Source organism: Chenopodium quinoa, unplaced genomic scaffold (assembly GCF_001683475.1).
Source record: "Chenopodium quinoa cultivar QQ74 unplaced genomic scaffold, ASM168347v1, whole genome shotgun sequence".
Lineage (NCBI taxonomy): Eukaryota > Viridiplantae > Streptophyta > Magnoliopsida > Caryophyllales > Amaranthaceae > Chenopodium > Chenopodium quinoa.
Genome location: NW_018742589.1, coordinates 257,404 through 274,570, shown reverse-complemented (window position 1 = coordinate 274,570; position 17,167 = coordinate 257,404). Strand labels below are relative to the sequence as shown.

Here is a 17,167-nt window from a genome sequence, read left to right as displayed (position 1 = left end):
TGATCTTTGATTATTTATTGATTATTTATTACTATACATATGTGTATATACAAATGTACATATTAAAATATTTACGAAAATATACTATAACAATGAATTGTATCATTATTATTATTATTATTATTATTAATTATTGATGATTATTATTATTATTATTTATTGATTATTATTATTATTAGCATTATTATTATTGTTATTATTATTATTATTTATTGATTATTATTATTAGTATTATTATTTCAATTATTATTGTTATTATTTATTGATGATTATTATTATTATTATTATTTATTACTTATTGATTATTATTATTATTGTTAATATTATTATTGTTGTTGTTGTTGCTGCTGCTTGCTGCTTGCCTGCTGCTGCTGCTTGCTACTTGCCTGCTGCTGCTGCTGCTGCTGCTGCTTGCTGCTTGCCTGCTGCTGCTTGCTGCTGCTGCTGCTGCTGCTTGCTGCTGCTGCTGCTTGCTGCTTGCCTGCTGCTGCTTGCTGCTTGCCTGCTGCTGCTTGCTGCTGCTGCTGCTGCTGCTTGCCTGCTGCTTGCCTGCTGCTGCTGCTGCTGCTTGCCTGCTGCTGCTGCTGCTGCTGCTGAATGAAATTTGACTTTATATCATTAGCAATATCATTAGACATAAATTAAGAGTTGAACTGAACTGAACTGAATTTCAACGGAAGAGAACATGCCCTAAGTGTTATTGTTAAAGTTCCTAGTATATTGCTGTCATTTTAGTTAAACCATATTGTGGTTGGTTGTAATGTTACACAGTTTGTGCTTTGAGAATATGACATACTGAGTTAAATAAATGTATGGGTTAAAATGAGGACAAAAGAAGTTGGGATTATTTATGTTAATTTTTCCTTAGATATATACTATGTAACACAACTATATACTATAACATTTTAAGAGAAGTTACCTTACCTGTAAATAGCATTAACCCAATGGCTAATATTCGGGTTTACACCGTTCACAAATTTCTGAATTGTATAAATCAATTACAAATAGATAGAAATTATAAATTTGTAAGTTAAACAAAGAGTAAAGCTTAAGAATTTGGAATTTCAAAGTTTATTGATGGTTCTTGAAGTTTAGATACCATACTCAATACCTTTTGCTATTTAAAAAAGATTCTATGTTGTGATAAAATTGCTGCAATTTATGCCACTAAATTACTATAATTAATTAGCTAATCTGCAATTGTTTTGTGATTAGCAACATGGTATAAGAGTATTATATTACAATTTGTTACCAAAAATATATATAAAACTAAGAGATGGAGGCTTTTTATAATGAAATTTGGCCTGACTAATCACAAAGTCAAAGATAATAATGTTTGCCATGTTTACACATTTAATACACTCCATTTGCCAAATAAATGAAGAAGTTTTAGATCAAGTTAGAAGAACAGCTTGTCTTAGCTTCTTTTATCATTTGCACCTAGATTACTGCATTATTAAGGTAATGATGAACTAATGGCTGTTCTTTTGTGTGTCCATTCGATTCGTTTTGATGATTTTATCGATTTTTTTTATATGAAATGCATGTTCATTTTCTAATATAGTTCGGCCATTGCAGTCTTGCAGATATTTGGTTTGAACTTACATACAGTATGCAGTTCGTTATTAGGCTTTGGGATGGTAAAAAGAGTTGCATCTTCACCATTGTATTACTTATCCTTTTCTTTCTTTTGATTGAGGGAGGCAAAACAGAATCTTCCATGTTAAAGGTAGTACAAGAGGAGTTCACATTTGCTGAACTTTCGCGCTCTTTCAACATGTGCCATGCTTCTACAATCGTCGAGGTACTTGTGAGAAATAATTGTGTGTAACTTGCTCATTCATCATCTCTGCAAGATTTATATATGTTTATTAGCTTTTGTAGGTTGAAAAGGGTCATTTTTTGGTTGCTTATTTTGGAGGCTCCGGTGAGGGTGCACCTGATGTTAAAATTTATACACAAAGATATAAGGTAAGTGAGGGTAATAATACAGTCCAATGAATTTATTCATTGAAACAAATATGTTCTTATCATTTGAACTACATATTATTGTAGTTACATACATAAATTGAGACATAGAGCATGTTATTGTGCAGGATGGTTTATGGAGCTCTCCTATCGCTATCGAACAAGAACCTGAAGCTTCAGTCTGGAGTCCTGTGTTGGTTAAAGCACTTGATGAGTTGCTCCTGTTTTTCAGAGTTGGTCCAACCTTTCAAACTTTCGTAATTTGTTCTGTTCTGTTCTGTTGTACATTCTAATAAAAATTTGCGCAATACTCCATCGTTGCACCCCCCTCCTCCTTACCTAGGAGATCGAAGGACAATTAAAATGAACTCAGACATACCAATCATCAATAGAATATCAACTTAACTTATTTTATTTCAACTAATAATAAACAATCTGACATATGAAAGTTTAGTTATGTCTTAACTTTGTGAATATATTAGTACGGAGTAATAAGAGTCTTTGTTATTTGTGCAGTTGGACCGGAGCTATGAGGCGTTCAATTGATGGAGGAGTCACTTGGTCATCGCGAGTACAGCTCCCTGCTGGTATAATCGGACCAGTCAAAGTTAAGGTTAGGATCATATTATGATAAATTCTTACTATTAATTCATCTTCCTAATTTCATTAATGTTACGTTATAGTTGTGTAATTTGAATTTGTAATGCAAGGTTCTTAATGTACATGTACTTTTGTTTCTTCATACATATTCAGCCTCTTTTAATGGAAAATGGAGAATTGATTTGTGGATCCTCTGTGCAAACATGGAATGCTTGGGCATCTTGGGTGGAGGTAATTACGTTCATGGATCAAATATTGTTTACTTCGTGAAGTTTTTGAGACGGTATCCTAAAGACACGGGATCGAATTTTGTTTATAATCATAACTTTGTGACTTTCTTACATACACCAGTGAACTTACGTTATGGTTTGTCTTTGAGAGAATGCGTTATGGCTTTAAATTTAATATGCACTTTTAGGTGACTCCGGATTTGGGAACAACATGGAAGAAATATGGACCCATAGTGGTTCCAAATCATAATATGAGTGTGCTTCAACCAGTACCTTATCTCACAAAGAAGGGACATATACGCATTCTTATGAAATCTCACTCGAGCATTGGTAGAGTTTGCCTAGCTGAATCTTGAGATGGCGGTCGTACTTGGAGCGATGCTGTGCCTACTTAACTCCCAGATCCTAATTCAGGTACTAGTGTACTGGCTAAAGACTTTACTATTAGCACTTTAGCAAAATTGATTCGTATTCAATTTTGAGATCGAATTTTGACTCTTAGTCATAAATTAAGTGGTACAGTTTGTCTAAGGTGTGTCTATAGGCACATGCTAACCTCTACGAACGCCATATAATTTCTGTTCGACAATTTTGCTGCCAAATTACAAAAAATGCTCTATAATTATATCTTGGGATATATAGTTTCTTACTGACTTGATTTACTTCCATGATCAGCAATCGATGCAATCAAGTTACGTGATGGGTGTCTAGTGATCGTTTACAACACAACTTCAAGGGGAATTCTCAAGGTTGCCATCTCTTACAATGATGGCGATTCATGGCTTGAAGTCTTGACACTTGAAGACACTCAAGGAATGGAATTCTCATACCCAGCCATTATTCAAGCCAACAATGGACTAATTCACATTACTTACACTTACAAGAGGACACAAATTAAGGTAACTTTTGCTTTTCATTTAGTTAATTTTGTCAATCAATTTATACAAATTAATTTCTATTGATAAAAGGACAAATTAAGGTGATTTTTCTTGCAGCATGTTGTTCTTCAGCCTTGAGGACCCTCGACACTTGTATTGTGATGACTGATGAGGATAAAAGGCATAATTTATTATGCACAAAATGTATGTTATATTCTTGTTTAATTATGTAACAATTATTTGTATATAGTCTTGGGTATTTGATGATCAAGTACATTTTATATTCAAAAGTGTTTGACTTTAATGATGGATCTCACATGAATACGTGATATCTAATATTTGACGATCGATAATTATTAATAATTGGTACCATGTCGAGATCTATTAAGGTGAATACATAAATCTTTATAATAAATCGGTCTTTTATATTGTGTTTGGTCATCTACCTTAGTTTGAGCTTAAAAGGTAGAAATTGTTTATGATTCATAATAATTGCAGCACTTAATAATCGACACAAATTTTAACAAAAATAGAAAGAAAAAGTAAGGGTATGTTCTCATAGACTGAACTCAACTGAAATGAATATTTTATAAGAGAAGGAAATTAGGAGCTGAAATGAACTGAATTGAAAATAAACGTATGAGAACAGGCCCTGATTCAATTGTTTGATTGTGTAGATTAAAGACCTGTTCTCATACGTTTATTTTCAGTTCAGTTCAGTTCAGCCTATGAGAATAAGCCCTAAGAATTGAATGAAAATAAAATGAGTAGTTGAACTTTGTTTTTAGGTGACACACATCCCCCAAAAAGTTGGCATTTGGAACTTGTTTGTTGCATTTAACTTTTAGTTTCTTTTTTTGATTGCATGAATAATAACTAAGGGCATGTTCTTATTGACTGAACTCAGCTGAACTGAACTGAACTGAGCTGAGCTGAACTGAGTTGAGCTGAAATGAATATTTTATAAGAGAAGGAAATTAAGAGCTGAAGTGAACTGAACTGAATTGAACTAAACTAAACTGAACTGAACTGAATTGAACTAAACTAAACTGAACTGAATTTCAATGTATGAGAACAAGCCCTAATAAACACCATAATACATTATATGATAATGTACCTATTTCAAGTTCGTTTAATTGCGATGTGGAAATCCAAATTTATTTTAGGAAGAGATTATAGATTAAAAAAATGACCTGTGTAATGATACAATAGATGGAGAGAAAATTAGCCACTTAATAAAAATGTTGCGAAATGTTGTGATTAAAGAGGAAAATATATTGTCGGTTTGAGAATTTATGATTTCTGGCTTTTACATTTAATTTGATAAGCTTAAACTTCTTTAAGCATGGTTCATGGAGCTCTCATGTTTATCTACAACAACTAGATTTGAGAGGTATCATATTAAAGGATCAAATAAAAAAAAATTACCGTTCAAAAAAAAAAAAAAAAAACAAAAAATTAAATTAATAAAAAACTTAAGCGGACGGTTGAGAATTGAGACACAAGACTATGTTTTACTCTATATCAATTTTGATTAAGAAGGATAGGAACTAATTAACTCAAATAAATTCAGCTAATAAGACTTGTATAAAACTATAAATTAGTACAACTATTAAGGCCATAAATGGGATATGATATACTTCGTATCATGGATTCATGGGTAGTGTGTGAAATTGTACTTTGATTGGCTTTACTCCAAGAAGTGGCCCAGTACAGTAAGACTGTAATATGAGGCTTTTGTTCGTTTTTTCTTTGGGCTTCACTTTTGATTTATATTTTGAGTTCAATATTTTTAGAAATTTTCTTCCCTTTTCTATTCTTTTTTTGTTAAAGGGTGTTTTAAGTTTATTTTACAAGACGGGTAGTGTTTTTGAAAGAAAAAAATAAGCATTAAATACATTCTTGAAAATTATATAAAATTAGAAATTCATGACAAAACACACGAGTAAATCAGTGTAATTAGTGTTTAGGTTTTCACAAACTTGTAAATAAAACGGATGTTCAGTAAATTACTGAACATCCGTTATAAAGTGACTATAAAAGGCGCAAAAGTTACACTAAAACGCACAAAGGTTACTGTGACATATATAAGAGTTATTTATGATTCATTGATAAATTTGACAAAAGTGATACTAAATTTGACAAAAGTGACACTAAATTTGACAAAAGTGAACTTGATGTACAGTAAATTACTGAAAAACGGGTGTATACAAAAGTAATTGTTATATTTTTATGATTTATTAACTTTTTACTATTTTTAAGTGTAAATTTAATGCTTATATGTGGCCCTGATTTCTTGATTTTCAAATGTTTATATTTTTATGATTTCTTGATTAATAAATTATACTCCCTCCGTTTCATAATGTTAGTCCCATATACTATTTTGAGAGTTTCAAAAAGTTCTATCCATATTGAATATATTTCATTTATGACTTGATTTTTTTTTAATTTATTGATTGTGGATTGATGACATGACTCTAAGTAAGAAAATTTTTACCTTAAATTGTGCAATTATGACTTGTGCTTTCCTAATGAAAAATAAAAAAAAAAGTTAAATAAGGTAAAGTAATTATGAAATATGTTGTACTTTAATGTTAGATTCCAAATATATTTGTTTTCTTATTTTATGTGATAGATTCCATATGGGACTAACATTATGAAACGGATGGAGTAACTTTGATTAATAACCTGATTAGTTGATACAAAGTACATATTTTATCTTAATACATTAAAGTCAGCTAAATTACATGAAATTATATGTTGAACACAGTGTAACACTTTTTACCAAAATAGAGGGAATAAATAAGATAAAGGATCGATAGATTGAGACATTCATTTAAAAAATGTAAAAATGAACAAAGGAATTTCGCTTTTTACAAGCTAAGGGCATGTTCTCATATGTTTATTTTTAGTTCAGTTCAGTTCAGTTCAGCTCAATTCAGTTTAGTTCAATTTAGCTCCTAATTTCCTTCTCTTATAAAACATTCATTTCAGTTCAGTTCAGCTGAGTTCAATATATGAGAACAGGCGCTAAGTTTAAACACTGTCTAAACTTAGTTTTTTTTTTTTTTTTTCTTTCAGATTAATATTTAGCATCCTTTTTAAAGATTAAATTTAAGAAGTATGGAAGTCTTATAACCCGAAAATAAAAGGGGGATGCTTTGACTACCTTTAAAACCAGGTTAGTCTCTTTACAATGCAATAATGCATGACTTTTAAAAGGGTTGATGTTGCTTCATTATAAATTTGTGGGAGTGATTAGAGGCTTTTGCAAAAAGTCATACTTAACAAAAACTATATAGAACAGCACATTCAACATTAAAAAAATCAGTCCGCATAACATTAATTCTATTTCTTAAAATCAAAACAATTCGGTAACATTATTTCTATAAGCACGTTTGTGCACCTGGTCAAATTATGTGACCGCTTGTAAAATAAATAAAGTAATCCCTATAACACTGGACGAGTAACTCTTATAATACCGATCGAGTAATCCCTGTAACACTTAACAGATTAAGGCGTTGTTCTTTTGAGCTTTTAGGAAAGCAGAGTGATCTATGAGGCCCTATTCTTGTGAGCTTATGGGCAAGTAAAACAGATTTCAGCAAAGCAGAACAGATGCCAGCAAAGCAAAGCAAAGTAGATTGAGTCAGCAAAGAAGAGTAGAGCAAACAGCTCAAAAGAACAGGATCTAACCCCTGTAAGTCTGTAACATTGACAAAGTAATCCATCTAAAACTAATCAAGTACCAACACTAACAAAATAACCCTGATAATTGCTTAGCTGGCCACACACTACCATCAGCCACGTATAAGAATTTCTTCTTCTTATTATTATTATTTAAAAAAAATGAGTAAAAAAGAATGTGCGCAACTTTTGCAAGTTGGTAGTGAAAAATGGGCACACAAGGTTCAACTTTTAGCATTAAATGAGAAGTAGTGAGTCTGCAAAATGGTATTGTATTGGTTTTTTGTTTGGTGATGACATTCATTTCAAAAGGTAACAAGGACAAGTAACAGGTCAATAAACCCTTCTTTATTCTGCCATAAAGTTGTTACAGATACACAAATATGGGTGTTTTTTGTTTATTGTTTTCCAACTTAAAGCTTTCTTTTGGGTGTACTTCTACTTCCCTTCTTTCAATAACTTTTTATATTTAAAGAAATTATTACTTTTTAATAAATATTCCCCGTTTTGCTATACTATATACGATATTGAATTATTGATAGCCCTAGGATTTAAGTTCTTGATTAACAATTGGTTGTTGTTGGTTATTCATTGTATGTAACTATGTAAGTAGTTGGTTGTTGGATGTTTTACATTTTAAAATAATGATTGCAGTTTTCTATTTTAATTATTTTCGGTTAATATTACATTTGACTCTATTTGACTGTGTGTGCCATTTTAAAATAAAATTTAGGCCAACATATATAAGGGTCAAGCAAGCCGATATGAGAATGGTCTGAGCCAAGCAACCTACCAAAAATCTAATGCAAACTATGCAGTATGAGAGGCATACCAATAGGATATAAATGGCGTATAAATATCATTTTTAAAAATTGACATGATCACAATTCACAATGAGACGACTTTCATGTTGGCCTGCTTTTATAACATACGAGTACTGATTTATTCCCAAATATATAAATTTAAGATATTACTAAACGCCTAAACGACTGGTCAGGCAGGCACCATGCTAGCACAACCCAACCCAACATAACAAAGTATACATAATCGGTTGATACATAGATTCTGATTTTTTATGATTGACACAATTCTAATCATAATGAAATACGAGTACTTATTTAACCAATTTTAAATATGATCCACTTAAACACGAGTCACGCCTGCACTAAAGGCTTAGCCCGTCCTCACCAGTCACCATAGCCGAGACTCGGGAGTAATACGGTTAATGCAAGTAAATTTAGAAATAGTGGGCAAATTTTGTTTTTTGTTTTGATGTTTTTATGATGTGAATGAAAGTTTGTGGATGAGACAGGCTTTTTGGTAAGCCTAAGGCACAAATATCAATGCAAAGTGATTACTTTTTTCATTAAAAGCAAAGTTTAAAAAAGTGAGTGAGTAGTATCTTTCTCTTTCTATGTCTAAATCTGAGGGTAGATTTTCATTCTTACCTTTGCATGGGCATGTTGTTGTTGGCATGCTAAATGTTTTTTGGTTCAGTATATGAAACTTTCAGTAGGAATCTCTGAAGGCAGACCAGCTTTTTCTGTTTAGGTTATTGTGCACTCACTTCTATCTATTTGTAATTTGTTGCATTTCTCTTCTTTTGTGCTCCACTATTTTCCTTTGTGTGTTTCCTTTTATGAATTGGTACAACTTTATTTTTTGATGACACAGTAGTTTAGTGGCCTTTTTACTTGAGCTTCACTCCATTCAGTTCATTTTAGCTTGTAATTTGCTTCTCTTATAAAATATTCATATTAGCTCTATTCAGTTTAGCTTCAATTATTTCAGTTCAGCTCCAATTAGTTCACTAAATGTAAACAGACCCTAAGTCTTGTTCTTTTAAGCTGCTGTAGTCTGGTCTATTTCTAAGCATAAATAAGTTGCTATTTTTTACTGACACCTGCTCTAGTCAGTTCTTTAAAGAACATGATCTATCAATTGTTTATCATCAACTTATTTTGATTGTATATAGTGAATAAAAAATTAATGATTAAAAATATTTTTTTATTAATAGCTATTGATTTAAATTGTTCAAAATTGACATTAGATGGCAAGTAATTTAGTTATGTATATATACTTCGCAAAATCTGCTTATATCGATCAAGTTGGCTAGCTTCCCTACCTTATAAAAAGTATAAAATAACTCTTAGGAATAGCGTGCTACCAACTATACCCTCAAAAATATGTACAAAATCGTGTACAAAAATGTATATTTACTTTTTTATCCTCATTAATATGTTTACTCTCATTAATATATTTAATTGGGTTTTTTTTTTTCATTAAACATACCATCAATTAATACAAATTTTTTTTAACAAAAACTTGTAATGCCTTTTTTTTAAATAAAAAAATTATAATGTTTTGTACTTCATATGTTATTATCGTTATTTAAAAAGGAAAAAAAAATGTATGTACGAAGACTTTGTTTATTATCACGAGATGATTTATTTTTACTCCTTCGTGGTTTCTCTTCTTATTTACAATTTTGTTGTCCTTTAATTATTACAAATATTGTTAAGGTTTATTAGCTTTTTAATTGTACATTATTTGATGGCACACACATAAACACCGTGGAATTTAAATGACATTCATATTAAACAATGATATTTGAGCAGATGTTATCAAGAAGTATAAATAACTTTAAAATCCTAAAATCGAAGGAAATCGATGATAGAAAAAAAAATGTATTAAATATGGAGAGAATTTAAGAGGAAAAATATAACTAAGGGTCTGTTCTCATTGACTGAACTGAACTAAACTGAACTGAACTAAACTGAACTGAGCTAAACTGAATTGAACTGAACTGAAATGAATTGAATATTTTATAAGAGAAGGAAATTAGGAGCTGAACTGAACTGAACTGAAGTGAACTGAACTGAGCTGAACTGAGCTGAACTGAACTGAATTGAATTTCAACGTAAGAGAACAAACCCTAAGTGGTTATTGCTTTAGTATTAGATATAGATATAGATATTAGATGGTCGTAGAACATTGAACTTACATTATTAAGTTTTTAGCTACAGCGAACATTTCACATATTATTACTCCTTATGACAAAGATCACAAAAAATCCGTTTGAAAAAAAATATGTTAAGTATTATTGAATCATGCAAATCAATTAAGTGTTCTAAACTAGCTTAAGATATGAAGGGATGCAAATTAATTAAATATTATTTAATAATAATTTTGAAATAACACTGTCAAACTTTGAGGGTTTTAAAAAATAATTATCATTAAAGATTTTGGTGGCTTTTTTATATTTCTACAAAATCACTATATAGGCACATAAACCAAATAGTACGTATTAAAACTATCAGATCTACCACCCAAACCAAAGGTGTAATTACTCATTAATACAACTTCTATGCAAAAGCTAACTCTTTGACGCGCATCGCGCGCGCAGGATACCCTAGTTACTAATATAATTAGATACACATAGTAAACTTTGTAGAGAATGTAGATGTTTTTTTTTTAATTATATACGAGTATATAATTTGAAGAAATCACGACCTATTACTAGGAAATATTTATGGATTCTAAAATCACCTTGTCATGCCTGTCAAAAAAAAAAAAATCTTGTCATGGGTGTTATTTTCTAATATAGGCATGTTTGAATTGGCAGTGTTTCTTTAGCAATTTATTGTTCTCTATTAGAATATTTATTTGTGTCCTTATATAGAGCTGTCAAAAGTTGACCCGACTCAAATTCGAACCGACCCATCAAAACCCGAAAAAATGGTGACCTAAACCCAACCTGAAACGAACCCTAGACCTGATTTGACCCGAGTATGTGAGACCCGAACCCGAACATGAACTGACCTGGAGATAATCCGACCCGAATGTAACCCGTAAATTATTGACCTGAACCGAACCCAACTTGAACCAAAATTATCCCAAACCCCTTTTAACCCGTCAAAACCCGAATTATACTCGACTTGTTACTAAGCTGACCTGAATTCAATCCGACTTGTTCCTAACCCGACACGAATTTAATCCAACCTGTTACAAACCTGACCCGAAATCAACCCGACTTGTTATAGACCTGACTCGAATTCAACTCGACTTGTTATTGACCCGACTCGAATTTTACCAGACCTATTACTAACCCGACCCAAAAATTCAACCCGATTTGTTACTAACTCGACTCAAAATCAACACGACTTGTTATTGACCCGACATAAATTTAACCCAAATTGTTCCAAATCTGATTTCAAACCACCTTAAATGCAATTTAGACCACCTTATTATTGTTGATCAAAGCATTTTGTCTAGGGAGACTAAGTCAGTCTAGGCCAGCAAAAGAAAGGAGCATCATCCTCAAATTTAAGAGTTAAATATAGTATATATTTGTTGTATCGTTAAAGGAGATAATTGTCTTCCTAAATTATAAATTATAGTTCCCTAGTATATTACCAAATATATTATAGTAAAAAAAAAATAATTAGCTTGATTTATGAAATCAATAAATGGTCATATACGGTTCCAAACGGCATTATATGACCCAATGATGTATCCCTTAAGATCTCAAAACTTTTCTCCACCAGGCCCGTAACGTCAAAATTTCCAAAAAAAAACGTGGATATATAATAGCCTTCAATTTTGGAATTTTTTTACTTTTTTCGCCTGGAATAAAAAATTATCGAGATGTTAACCATGGTCCCTAATACCCTGTGGGAGTCCAATTAGGTGGGTGGAACCACCCAATTAGCCTTAAAACGATCAATTTACCAATTTGCAACTTGCAACGATTTTGTGAATTCAAGCCTACCATGGACATTTAAGACATCATATAATGGTCATATATGGTTTCAAACGGCATTATATGACCCTAAGAGTATACCTTAGGGTCTCAACACTTTTCGCCACCAGGCCCAGTAACCTCACAAATTCCTCAAAAAGCGTGGATAATAGCCTTCAATTTTAAAACTTTTTGACTTTTTTTCGCCCGAAAATCAGAATTGTCAAGATGTTTACCATGGTCCCTAATACCCACCGGGAGTCCAATTGGGTGGGTGGAACCATCCAATTTGCCTTAAAATGGTCAATTTACCAATCCGCAACCTACACCGAATTTGTGAACTCAAGCCTACCACAGACAATTATGACATCATTTAATGGTCATATAAGGTTCCAAACGACATTATATGACCCTAAAAGATGTATCCCCTAGGGTCTCAACACTTTTTGCCACCAGGCGCCGTTACTTCAAAAATTCCTCAAAAAGCTGGATAATAGCCTTCAATTTTGGAATTTTTTTGACTTTTTTCTTTCGGAAATAAAAATTGCCTAGATGTTTACCATGGTCCTTAATACCCCCGGGGAGTCCAATTGGGTGGGTGGAATAATCCAATTTGCCTTGAAACGGTCAATTTACCAATTCGCAACTTGTACCGATTTTGTGAACTCAAGCCTACCACGGACATTTATGAGATCATTTAATGGTCATATATGGTTCCAAACAACATATATGACCCTAAAATGTATCCCTTAGGGTCTCAACACTTTTCGCCACCGGGCCCGTAACCTCAAAATTTTTTCAAAAAAGGTTGATAGCCTTCAATTTTGGAATTTTTTGACTTTTTTTTCGCCGGGAAATAAAAATTGCCGAGATGTTAACATGGTCCCTAATACCCTCCGGGAGTCCAATTGGGTGGGTGGAACCATCCAATTTTCCTTAAAACGATCATTTACCAATTCGCAACTTGCACCGATTTTGTGAACTCAAGCCTACCACGGACATTTATGATATTAATTAATGGTCATATATGGTTCCAAACGGCATTACATGACCCAATGATGTATCCCATAGGGTCTCAAAACTTTTCGCCACCAGGCCCGTAACGTCAAAAATTCCACAAAAAACGTGGATAATAGCTTTCAATTTTGGAATTTTTTGACTTTTTTCGCCTGGAATAAAAAATTGCTGAGATGTTTACGATGGTCCCTAATACCCTCCGAGAGTCCAATTAGGTGGGTGGAACCATCCAATTTGCCTTAAAACAGTCAATTTACCAATTCACAACTTGCACTGATTTTGTGAACTCAAGCTTACATGGACATTTATGACATCATTTAATGGTCATATATGGTTCCAAACGACATTATATGATCCTAACATGTATTCCCTAGAGTCTCAACACTTTTCGCCACTGGCCCCCGAAACCTCAAAAATTCCTCAAAAAGCGTGGATAATAAACTTTCAATTTTGGAATTTTTTGACCTTTTTTTGCTCGGAAATAAAAATTGCCGAGATGTTTATCATGGTCCCTAATACCCTCCGGGACTCCAATTAGGTGGGTGAAACCATCCAATTTGCCTTTAAACGGTCAATTTACCAATTCGCAACCACTACAAAAATAAAAGCTTTTTAACAACTAAGTTTGGTAACAGATTTTTAAAATGTTACTAAATAGCAATGAATCTAAATTTTTTCATTGCCTAATTAAAAGCGACATTTTATGCTTTAGTTTTTAATAAACAATGGCTACATATTTTTGATTTGTTGCTTTTTAAAACAAATTGACTTACTAGTTGTTACTAGACGACATCATATTTTTCTCTTGTAAGTCAATTTGTTTGTAATAAATACAATGAATAAGCCCTGAAATAAAAATTGTCGAAATGTTTACTATGGTCCCTAATATCCTATGGGAGTCCAATTGAGTGGGTGGAACCATCCAATTTTCCTTAAAACGATCAATTTACTAATTCGCAACTCTCACCAATTTTGTGAACTCAATTCAAGCCTACCACGGACATTTAAGACATCATATAATGGTCATATATGGTTCCAATTGGCATTATATGTCCCTAAGATGTATCCCCTAGGGTCTTAACACTTTTCGCCATCAGGCCCCTTAACCTCAAAAATTCCTCAAAAAGCGTGGATAATAGCCTACAATTTTGGAATTTTTTAACTTTTTTTTGCCCGGAAATAAAAATTTCCGAGATTTTTACCATGGTCCCTAATACCCTCCGGGAGTCCAATTAGGTGGGCGGAACCATCCAATTTGCCTTAAAACAATTAATTTACCAATCCGCAACTTGCACCAATTTTGTGAACTCAAGCCTACTACATACATTTATGACATCAATTAATGGTCATATATGATTCCAAACGGCATCATATGACCCTAAGATGTATCTGCTAGGGTCTCAACACTTTTCGCCACTGGGCCCCGTAACCTTAAAAATTCCTCAAAAAGCATGGGTAATAGCCTTCAATTTTGGGATTTTTGACCATTTTTCGCCTAAAAATAAAAATTGCCGAGATGTTTACCATGGTTTATAGTATTCTCCGGGATTCCAATTGAGTGGGTGGAACCATCCAATTTGCCTTAAAACGATCAATTTTACTAATTCGCAACTTGCACTGATTTTGTGAACTCAAGCCTACCACGGACATTTATGACATTATATAATGGTCATATATGATTCCAAACGGCATTATATGATCCTAAGATGTATTGTCTAGGATCTTAATACTTTTCGCCACCGGGCCCCGTAACCTCAAAAATTCCTCAAAAAGCGTGGAGCCTTCAATTTTGGAATTTTTTGACCTTTTTTTGCCCGGAAATAAAAATTTCCGAGTTATTTACCATGGTCCCTAATACTCTCTGGGAGTCCAATTTAGTGGGTGGAACCATCCAATTTGCTTTAAAACGATCAATTTATTAATTCGCAACTTGCACCGATTTTGTGAACTCAAGCCTACCACGGACATTTATTACATCATTTAATGGTTATATATGGTCCCAAACGCCATTATATGACCCTAAGATGTATCCCCTAGGGTCTCAACACTTTTTGACACCGGGCCCGTAACCTTAAAAATTAATTAAAAAAGTGGATAATAGCTTTCAATTTTGAAAATTTTTGACATTTTTTTGCCTGAAAATAAAAATTACTGAGATGTTTATAATGGTCCCTAACACCTTCTGGGAATCCAATTGGGAGGGTGGACCATCCAATTTGCCTTAAAACGATCAATTTACATGTTTTCGTACACTCCTCCAGTATTGGCTATAAGCTTTCACGGCCCATCATGAAACCCCACACCTAATGTATTAACCCTACGCCCAAAACTAGAACCCCACGCCGAAGCTCACCCCACGCCATAGGAAGAAACCCCACGCCAAAGCTCAAACCCCACGCCATAGGAAGAAACCCCACGCCAAAGCTCAAACCCCACGCCCAAGGAAGAACCCCACGCCCATCATGAAACCCCACACCCTAGGAGAAACCCTACGCCTACTGTATCAACCCTACGCCCAAAACTCAAACCCAACACCTACTGTATCAACCCCACACCCAATGAAGAACACCACGCCCTAGAAAGAAACCCCACGCCCAATGAAGAAACTCCACGCCCAAGGTCAAACCCCACGCCCAAGATGAAACCCCACACCCAAACTCCAACCCCACGCCTAATCTCATACCCCACGCTCTGGGAAGAAACCCTACGCCGTTACTCAAACCCCAAGCCTAAAGAGAGGACCCCACGCCCAAGGAAGAAACCCACGCCTAATCTCAAACCCCCACGCCCAAGGAATAACCCCACGCCCATCCTGATACCCCACGCCTAATGTATCAACCCTACGCCCATCCTGAAACCCACGCCTAAGCTCAAAACCCACGCTTAGAGAGGGACCTCACGACCAAGGAAGAACCCCACTCCCAAGGAAGAAACCCCACGCCCATCTTGAAACCCCACGCCCAAGGAAGAACCTTACGCCTAAGGAGAAACCCTAAACGAACCAACCCCACGCCCTTGGACCAACCCCACGCCCAACTAATAAGCCCCACGCCTTAGGGAGGACCCCATGCCCGAGGGACACCACGCTTATATAGGGGCGGGGTCAACGCCCAAGGAAACCCCACGCTGATAGAGGGACCCCACGCCTAAGGAAACCCCACGCTCATAGAGGGACCCTACGCATTACTTCTTTTGGGGTGCTCAAAGTTTTCGAGGATAGTAATCTTCATGCCCTTAATGAACAGAACAATATCTTTTTGTCATCAACTATATTTAATGATCAGGCAGATAATTTAGTAGCTCAACTTTTAGATATTATGCTTTCAAATGCTATTGGGGAGACAATCTAGCAGAGTTTGGAACATCCTTCACACAGCTTTTAGATATTCTGCTTTCAAATGCTATTGGGGAGACAATCTATCAGAGTTTGGAACATCCTTCACACTCATTGTTGCCATCAATGCACGTTGATGTGCATAGTAGCTCAGCTTTTAGATATTGGAAATCTTATTCTTCTTTCAAATGCTACTGGGGAGACAATCTGGCAGAGTTTGGAACTTCAGCTTAGGTACTCTTCCTCGAAACCTTCCTAAATTTTTCACTTTAGATGGTGATCCCAGCTATAAGATCAAACTCAATTTTCCTCCAATGTGTCTGCAAAATCCTGACTGACTATAAAAGGCAATAACCTAGGTTATTACCTTGTCTCTAACAAGGTGATTCCTTACTGATGGGAAAATCCTAAGTGGAATAGCCAGTTGTGACCCAATTGATAATTTTTTTTCTTCCTCAACTCTTTAATATCTTCCATTGTGTGCCGTGCGTCGGATGACGAGGACGGACGCAACTCGTGGTACGATGTTGCTCGTTGGGCCTCTCGGGGGAGTGGGGAGGGGGGTTCGAGCGAGCCCGATGTCCCCGTAAGGGCATTTGAGGGCTAACGTTGGACAACAGGACTTGCTGAACCCTTTAATTAAGTCATTTTGGTCGATGAATCCTTTTGAGTGTGCGGGTACTCGTTGAATGACGGAGACTCTGATTGGGCA

At 34.4% G+C, this 17,167-nt stretch overlaps 1 pseudogene; it reads left to right on the top strand.

Moving 5' to 3' along the window:
• The first annotated feature begins 1,422 nt into the window (after positions 1–1,422).
• LOC110721065 lies at positions 1,423–4,014 on the top strand (annotated as a pseudogene).
• Positions 4,015–17,167: the final 13,153 nt, after the last annotated feature.